The sequence below is a fragment of the Brachycentrus maculatus genome, unplaced genomic scaffold (genome assembly GCF_059751285.1).
Source record: "Brachycentrus maculatus isolate JH-2025_06_01 unplaced genomic scaffold, ASM5975128v1 h1tg000407l, whole genome shotgun sequence".
NCBI classification, from domain to species: Eukaryota; Metazoa; Arthropoda; class Insecta; order Trichoptera; family Brachycentridae; genus Brachycentrus; species Brachycentrus maculatus.
In genome coordinates this window covers 385,334-395,907 of record NW_028281156.1, presented here as the reverse complement: position 1 = coordinate 395,907, position 10,574 = coordinate 385,334, and positions in this window count along the sequence as shown.

Below are 10,574 nucleotides of genomic sequence, written 5' to 3'. Positions count from 1 at the left end.
ATAAAAAAAAATAAGCATAATAATAACTATCCAGCAAAATACCAATACTACAAATATTTTGTCACATTTTTTCAAAATATTTTATTTTATTTTATTTATTATTATTTTTTATTTTATTTATTTATTTATTTTCATAATACATAGATACATTCAATATACATATTCATTTCATATATACATTTATTATACGTATTACGGCTCTTTAGGTATGGCCTGTATTGAGCCGAATACTAGCATGTTAATACAATTTTATATTATTATTATTTTTTTTTTAATAATTTTTTTTAAAATTATTAGATCATAAACATAACATACAGGAGATACAAAAATAATTTACAGTTTAAAGGTTTTTCAAAAAGATAATTACACCTGGACTTTAATTAATTCACTTTCTACCTTGTCCCTTCCAATGCTAAGCAACCATCGACGGACACTGTTCTTAAAGACTTGATCACTCCTGGAAATCTTAATGGTTTCGGGCAGCAAATCAAATATTTTTGGCGCAAGGAATGAAATTTTTTTTTGAGCAAAACTTGTTTTGACGGCTGGGCCAATATAGTTATTGATATATTAAGATTTTTTTAAGCATTGAAAAAAGGGTTGATGACATGTCATTGACTGATTTAAGTGATCATTTTATAGACTGTATAAAATTTACCATTCTACACACGGTTGACAACCACATTACTCAAATAAAAAAGATGAACTGTTTATCATTAGATTTTAGTTTTGTTCATTAAAATTTCTTGGCAAAACTGCTTTTTATATATAAAACAAATGTTAATATTTTTTTCTTTATAATTTATTTTTATTTCATAGTATTTCTTTCGCAACATTTATTGTCGATGTTTGTAATTTATTTACAATAATAAAAATATAAATTTAAATTTTTTTACCATACCTCAGGTGTTTGTAAGCTTATTTGAACCCATACAGTTATCGTTAATTTCAGAATACATCCTTAGCATTCGTTCGCTTTTTAAAGGTACGAGTGAAATCATTTACGACCCACTGAAATGAAATCATGAATTCTGTCGGAGAAGCCTACCGTCCATGAATTCTGAAAATTACTTTCTTTTCAGCGTTCACGCGAGTCTTCAATTTCATCAAACCTTTAAGAAAAACGGCGCGAAGTTGGTTTTGTATTGTTAGAATTTTGAAAGAAATCAAATCTCATGAGAAAACTTCCTAAAAGGCTTTTGTTAACAGTCTGATTCAGCTAAAATGAACAGATACAAAATATCGATGTTGTTAAAAATATTTTTTATCGACTGAAAAATAAACTCTTCTCCAATAACATGCTATTTCTTTGCATAATATGGACAATATGTGTACTAGAAAAATTGATATGTGTATTTTTTATTGTTTAAAACGTATTAAAATTATTTATTATCGGACACTGGATTATTCACCCTATGGATGAGATGTCAATTTTTAAAGGTGTCTCAACTTTATATGAAACCTGTATCATTCTTCCTTTTTTTACAAGTTAAAAAGTTGTTCTGTTTATTTTCAATCAATTCTGACTCACACTTTTAGTAGGAGATTACCCTTCCTAGGCAGAGTCAACTCTCCCTTACAAGATGTCCTTCATCTTTTGATGCTTTGCTCTCATTTCAGCTTCCAAAGACAACAGCTGGAGGCGTGTTGCAAGAGCCTGGGCGAGGACCTATCCGATATCGGATATAAGACCGTTCATAAGGAACTTTCACGAGAGGTGGTATCATACACGATAAAAATAGTGAAGGATTTGGTACCATAAACCAAACTAAGATACAAAATGATGAACCCTCTTCTACTAGATCGGAAGATGTGTTGACGACAGTCAATAGTCCGGCTTCTCCTGAGGAGTTAGTTTTACGTGGTTTCCTCCCAGCATTGAGCAAATGCCGGGATGTTTCTGATTGGCCCAAACTAGATTTTTTTCCCAACACAGATTAAAATAAAATAAAATTTTTGTTAGAAAAAAAATCCACATAATGATCTTTAAACTGTTTACACAATAAGTAAGATAATAATGAATGCAACTACCATCTAAAATATAAAATAAAAACTCTGCCTTAAAATCTATTTTGCCTCTGATGTAATACAAAAAATGGTCGATTTATAATACCCCATTTTTACATCCCCTAGGCAATATTTCAACTCTCGTCCCAGCACAACAAGCCAACACAAAATACATTTATCTGGTTACAAATTTAGACATAGGTCAAGGGTCAAATTTGAAGTTAATTGTATTATTTCTTTATTTCTATCGAACCCTTGTGCTTGTCATAATGTTATCCACCTTACTGGCATGCTAGTCACATTTTCTTTGTGAAACCATTGTAATGGTCCAAAAATAACCATACCTCCTTTTTTTAAACTCCTAAAATGTTGCAAAGATTATATATATTTTTAAAATATTTCTGACACACATACTTACTTTGTGGCAGATTTTATATACTTCATTAAATAAACAAAACTTAAACATTATTTTTAACCACTTTAATTTTTAGTACAATTTTTCCAGCCAACAAGCACCTTGTGTTCTTGAAATCTCCTTCTACGTATCCATCCCTAAAGAGAACAAAGTGCAATTTAAAAAATAGTACCAAAAATAAAAGTGGTTAAAAATAATATTTCAGTTTTATAAATTATACAAGGATACACTTTAAACTATGATTTAAATGTTAAAAATTATATTTAAAAATAAATAAAACCCAGTCGGACAATTTCCTTATTTTTTTATTCAAATTAATATCGCTTTTATGTCGAAATACCTGTATATTGAAGTAAAAACTAGCAAATGAATAAAAAAAATCTTTTAAGGCCTTCTATAATGGTGTTTTCTCCGAAGGGTTAGTTTCTTAGAAATTTTGACAAAACCTAATTACCTTAACCCATATTTTTCATTACAAAGCGCTGCTTAGAGCTCGCGGTTCTTTCTTTAGTGCAGCCTTGGTGAAAACGTCTCCATCGTTGTTATATTCCTCACAATAACCCGATTAACCAAATCCTTGGTTCTTTCTTTATTGTCTAATGACATTTAAAAGTCTCCGGTGCCCTAAAGTTTAGCCCTACTTCAATTCTCTGGACTTAATTGGATTCTTTCTCCTCCGAAACCCCGAAAAATGATACAAATCTACGTAATCCGGTTAGCCGGTACATTTTGGGAAAGTTTCCTAACTTTTATTTTAGTTTGTATTTTACCGCGTCACATATTTTAAGATTCAATTAGTGTTCTCTAAAAGAAAACCGAGTTATGAAAACTTTTAATAAAGATTCAGATTAAACGGTTATCTAATCCGTCGGAAGCACTTAGGCCCTTATTAAATATTAATTATAATAAAACCGACAAATTAATAAAATCGAACATTTAATTAAACATTGGGTTATTTAAAATTAAGAAGGTTTAGATAATGTCTAAATATAGCCACTTTAGTAAAAATCACTCAATATGTGTACAAAATAAACAAAAAATCGCTTAAAAAATTCCATTAACTCCATTAATAAAAGTTCGGTTATAAATATGAAAAAAATTGATTCATTTAAAAATAATTGTATACATTTTTTAAATTTAATACAGCTTATGTAAAATTTGATAATCCGTATTGCATTTGTTTTTAACTTGTATAATGTAGTGTAATAATGGTCAAATGAATATAAGTGATTTTTTACTTAAATATTTATTCAATATTACCCTGGACCGGTACTTGAAGCACCTTTCCTTCTTGTGGTTACGATCAAAATAACACTGCGTTTATATAATTCAGTGCCCTATGCACCATTGGGGTGCGGATAAGGGTTTGAATATATGCAAAAGTCCTGTATCCTTTTCATTAATTCAATAGATTTATTTTAGAGGCTTTTTTGGAGGTAGGATAGGAACGATAGGTTACCGATTTAAAAAAAAAAGTATTTTTCGATTTGATATTGCGATCCCGCGAACTTGCTATGCCATTTTCACTGTCGAGCGTCAACCCAACTTCGCCAACGCGTTTGTAGACAATTTTTATTTAATATGCACTTTCACGAGAAAAATTATGACCAAAACTAGAATGATATAATGATGCCACCTTTATATGTCATAGATTTTTGTATTTCAATAATTAATTAATAATTAATGAGAAGGGCTTTTCTAATTATTTTAAACAACGCAGTTATTAAATAAACTAAACTTTTATATAAATTCTAACTTTGCATAATACTCCTCGAAACATTTTCATTATTTATTATTAACGGTTTATACATCAAATGATCAAGTATTAATCCATTACATGTTTTCATTTAAGGCTATCTATTTTTTAAAATAATAATAATAAACCCTTATCCGCACCCCAATGGTGCATAGGGCACTGCGTCATACAAACGCAGAGTTATCTTGATCGTTTACACATGAAAGAAAGGTGATCATTCCTCCGCATCAGGTACCAGTCCAGGGTAATATTGAAAAAATATTACAGTGAAAAAAAAAACACTTATATTTATTTGACCTCCCCTGAGAATCAAACCCGGGACCTCCAGAACGGTAGCCACTAGGACCATTACACTATGGAGGCGGACGATAATTTATTTTATTAATTTATTTTTACTTGGTAAATACCACTATTTAAAAAATCTTGTCAAATAAATAGTGGTTGTCACCAAGTAAAACTCAAATTTATAATGTATACATAAATACCACAATACAATTGCCCAATCAAGTAATGAAACTATTTTTTTAAGTATAAGGATTTATTTAAACCCGTTACGTTGTTTTTTTAGTGTAAAATAAATTTTAAATGTCCCTATTCTGAATGTGATATTCACTTGAAATATTCAAATGGTAAGAAAGGTATTTAACAGTCGGACAAGACCTATAAATAATAAACACGTTCCAAGTTTACTCGGCAAACTTGAGAAGTAAGAAAAGCTTACGCAAAGTTTTCAAACCGTAGTGTTGTCGGAGCCATATTGCAATAATTTATGGCCATAATATTAGAGCGCTGAAGGTAACATGAAACCTGTCAGAAATATGAATGTCATATCGTTATTGTACTTTGTACATTATTCTAATATGCCCATTTGTAACAGCATTACAGAGAGGAACCGGTTGAATGAAAATATAGTATTATCGCACGTAGCTCTAATGATACTTAGCTCTGATTTCATTAATTGATTTGGCGGCATTTTGTGGTAATATCCAGGGCTTTTTTTTCATGTAACGCGGTGGAACGGCGTTTCAGCCCCCCTTTTTTTCACACATATATATTTTATAATAAAAATGTAACTTAGTTTTAAAATCACCATAAATATATTTATAGTGATTTTAAAACAAAGTTACATTTTAATTATAAAATGGAAAATCACAAAGTTAGTGCTTCAAAAATAAATTACATATATATATATATATATATATATATATATATATATATATATATATATATATATATATATATATATATATATATATATATATATATATATATATATATATATATTTCATTTTCAAAATCAATTAGACAAAACGATGTATAAAAAATAAAGATTGTAAATTCTTGCGTATTTACTATCTTTATTTATAAAATTCATCGAAATAATAAAATATGGTATTATAATGAATATTTAAATGATATTTGAATATATTTTTTAGTGAGTTACGAGACCATTTCCGGGAGTTTATTAGTGAGTTCCGGGACCTTTTTTGTTAAAAAAAACCCCTGGTAATATCTTTCCATTTTAAATAATAATATTAATTGGTATTATAATTGCCTCCATAGTGAAATGGTCAGATCCCGGGATCGATTCCTAGGGAAGGGGGGTTAAATAAAAAGGTAATTTTTCACTGTAATATTTATTCAATACTACCCTGGACTGATGCCTTAAGCGGAGGGCTGATCACCTTACGTTCATGTGTTAACTATCAAAATAACACTGTATTTTAATGATGCAGTGCCATATGCACCATCTGGTCCGAATAAAGGTTTGGAGAAGATTATAATTTAAGCAATAGTGCTAAGTATCAAGTTAAACTTAGCTGAGATAAGCATAATCGAAAAAATTATGAAAGGTATGTGCTGACATGGTTTGGACATTCGGAACGAATGAATGAGTAAAGAACGGTAAAACAAATTTGTGTGGCGATTGTAGTTGGAAAAATAAACGGAGGAAGACCGAGGAAAACTTCAGGTTCTTCACAATCAGGTTTTTCAAATATTTGAAAGCGGATGGGTTAGGAGTCGAAATATTCGGAAGGTATGTATGAGGAGACGCATGAATGTGGAAAGAGGCGAAGAATGTTTATTCTACATTACAATACCACAAGTTAACAGTGCTTGTATTATATAAAATATAAAATGCAAATTTTCGCTTCATCTAAGTCTTTTATCTCCTTAAAAATTCATCGATTGTTTTGAAATTTTAAAACGACGTTACTTTCAAATACGTGTGTACACCTGTGATCAGCATTTTTACCTGTCACAGGTAAAAAACACCATTCAAAGACACGGCAATTCGTATTCTTCAATTAAGGATTCTCATACCAAAATTATTCATGAATCAACAATCAAACAAAAAAATGATAATCTGAATAACATTTTTTTATAATTAAAATGTAACTTTGTTTTAAAATCACTATAATCAAATTAGTCAAAAAATCTAAATCATTTAAAGTGATTTTAAAATAAAGTTACATTTTAATTATAAAATGGAAAATCACAATGTTAGTGCTTCAAATATAAATTATAATAATTTTTATTTGAGATATCGATATCAGTTGTAATACTACAATAAAAAAAACTTTTAAAAATCAGTTATCATTTCAAATTTATCGCGATTTTCTGATATTTAATTCTAAATCGGTGAACCGAAAAACAACGAATGATAATTTACGCCGACCTGAAAACTCCAATCTCCGCTCTGCGAACTAACTTGACGAGTGGAAGGTGGTGGAAGGTGGTAGAAGGTGGTAGAAGGTGGTAGAAGGTGGTAGAAGGTAGTAAGTAGAAGGTGGTGGAAGGTGGTAGAAAGTGGTGGAAAGCAGGGGAAGTTGGGGGGGGAGAGGGGCAAAGGAAGGGTGGGAGATTTTATTTACTTGTTTTGAATAATAATTTCCTAACTGAGGAAGCGCGTTTCTTCAATTTCCTTCGACATTTCGCGGCGAGTTATGTTTGTGTAATAATTTTGTCACTTTTCAATCACAGGAAATGAAATCCTTTCAGAGACACTGGCTTTTTAAAAGAATCTAAAATAGTTTAGGAGATGAAAGCAATGACATAAATATAAATAATAATAATTTTCAATCATATTTTAAATATCAATCTATGTCTGATTTCAAATGAACTGGTATTTTTTTTCATAAAAAAACTCAAACTTTTAATTTATATCTGAACAGATGATGAATTTTATTGAAATGGGAATAAAGACGTCTGGGTGTTTACATAGTTTCCGACCTGTCATTGGAGGATTTAAGTGATCACTGTATAACATTAACTTCCATAAATCCAGTTTAATTAGACTTCTTTGTATATGTTAAGATATAGATAAAAAGCTCAATGTAAATACATACTATATCTCCGAAGTGGAGCAAATCTAGAATTTGAGAAGAAAAATTTATTGCTCAAATCTCACCAAGAAATCATGAATTATCTGACAAAAAATTTACTGAATTATTTTACATATATTTTTTAATAAATTATTTTGTAGAATTAGATTATTATATTTTGTAGATTATTACATTCAATTATAGATCATTACGTAACATTGAGATAAATCAAAATATAAAATAACAACATAAAAAAAACGACAATATTATATCAGATCTGAAATGTCATGTTAAAATATGATTGCATTAGGGATTATTTTAGGGATCTTTGCCCAATAAATGACCAAATGCCAAATTATTTTAAATCTCTGGCCCCGCTTATTCCCCTCCCTACAGATATCCATCTCATCCTGGTGAGCAGGAACCCAATTATGTACAGACTGTTAGTTGTTTTTTTGAAATTAAATGGAATAAATTTATAGTTTATCTTTATAATTTATAGTCTATCATATTTTATAATTAAGAATTCAATTGACTTGGCAAATGCATTGTATTACATGTGCAACGCCATTCTATATAAAAAAGGGATTATTTCTAATAGACATTCTTAGATAGGAAACATTTTTTACAATCATTTTATTATTTTTTAACAACGATCACTTAAGATAATTCTTTTCTTTGATTATTCAATGGGAATGATTTATTTTTTAAATGAACAATGTTATTACAAATTAAAAAAAACGATAATTTTACTAAGATTAAAGAACAGACTTTAAATAATATAAGTTTGCTTATCAACATTCTTCATTTTGTAATTAAACCATGTAATTAATTTCATCTCGGTTTTATTTTCTCTTCTCAAATTAAGCAATTTTCTCTGACGCGAGGAGCGCCATCTCTGTAACGTTTTCCCAAGTAATCCATTTTCCGCCGAGGTGATTTAAAAACGTCAGATTGCGCTAATAGTCTCGGATTTTCTTAACTTGAGATTTGTAGATGGTGTTTTCATTTGGGTGACCTCGTTTTCAAATATTGTGGAACTGTGTCTTCATTAGTACAATTACAACCTGTTAATCACCGCACCAAATGAGCCAGGTTGCAGAATTTTTAATGTTTTTACTGTCATAGGCTGGTTTAAGTGATCACTTTATACATTAGTGACATTCATCAGTCTACCCATGATTGACAATCACACTACTGAAATTTTGAAAGTATACACAATACGTAATTTGACACCTCATTTGTCATGTGAGTTCCCGGCACCATCTATGGTTGAGTTGAGTATTTTTATTTTATTTAGCAGTGACTTTCATGATATGTATGTTAAATTCTTTCCGAATTAATAAACATACAAGGAGACACATGAAAACATGCTTTAAATTTTAAATTGACTTGTAATTTTTACAGTTATTTTATTCATAATATTTAAGGTGTATCTCCTCATACATACCCGCCGATTATTTCGGCTCCTGATCTGACCACATTCCAGTTTTTGACAAACTTGATTATACCAAGTTTTTTCTGACTGCCTCCACTTCTACTACCATGTACATACAATCAATTACAATTAATTAATTAATTACTTTAAAATACAGTAAAATAATCATAAACTTGAAATTCTGCTTAATATCCAATAATAAATTTTGTGAGAAATATCCTTACATATAATTTTATTCCTTCTAGTGATGTAATTTCACGTTGGAAAACAGACTATTAATTTTGCAATATTCATGTACTTCGAGTCATAAAGCACGTATTACTGTGTGATACCATCTATATAATTTATGTTCCGCAACTTACATTACAAAATTGAGTAGAACACGAATGTTTCTTTTGTTTTTATGTAGTAAAATTTAATTAACGAAATAATACCTCAATATCGTATAAAATATATAATTTAAAACTTTTGATTAAGTATTTTTTTACCACAGTAGTACCAATCCTAAAATAAAATAAATACCGTTTGAAAAAAAATCACGTTGCCACACAAAGTAACGAAATATTTTTTTTTGTCATTTAAGTGAAACTTAAAATTTTCTTGAATGTTTTTCGCAGATACTACGTGGCACATTTTATAAACTATATAAAATAAAACAACTTTGTTTTAACCACTTTTTAAAAAGTTGTTTAAACAATGTTGTTTTATTTTATAAAACTTAAAAAGTTTATCGATTATCGCATCTAAGAGCCGGTAATCAATAATTGGATGAAAATTGAAAGTAAAACATCAAGGACGCGTCACGTTTATAAGGCACATTTTGTTACATGAAAGAGAAAAAAGATTTAAAGCAGAGAGAGGGTAAAAGAGAGCTTTACATTCCGATGTCACAGAAGTTCAGGAAAAGAGAGTTACGTATACACAAAGATACAAAACGATAGAATAAGAAAGTGTCGCGCATGCGCGTTGTAGATGTACCATACACGTCAGACTCTTTATACACCTTAGCGCTTCCCACGAGTAGAACAGACTATGAAAAATATTACTTTATTTATCTATGTATTAATTTTTAAATCAAACACGGATTTGAGTCTACTAAATTGTATTTTATAAACATAAACATATAAAAAATTAATATTGTGACAATTGTTTCGCTTAGTTATGGCATTTTCAAACAAATATGAAGATCAAATGGACTGACATCGTTCATCAAAATTGGTTAACGATGAATATTGATAATTTCAACTCGACATTGTCAGCACTGGAATCATTTAACTCTGTAAGTCCACATTGTTATCGTGGCGTATCCCCCGTTTCATATAATTTTTCTTTGACTTTGGCTTTGATCATTCCCCATTTCCCTTTTTCTCCCTCCCTCTTCCCTTCTAGATGTTTTTACAAATGTAGAATTTTGTAATTAAAATAGTTAAAGTATTAGTTTTGTAATACGTAATAGTATCTATATGTGTATGACTAGATCTAACTATTCTGTTAAAATCCCATTTAAAATAAAATATATGAACTGCTGAGGTATAACGCGTTGTGTAAGTAATATTTATCATTGTATTTTGTGAATATTGACGATCGTCCTGTGATTGTTTTATTATCTTTCTAATTTGTCCGCCTCCGTAG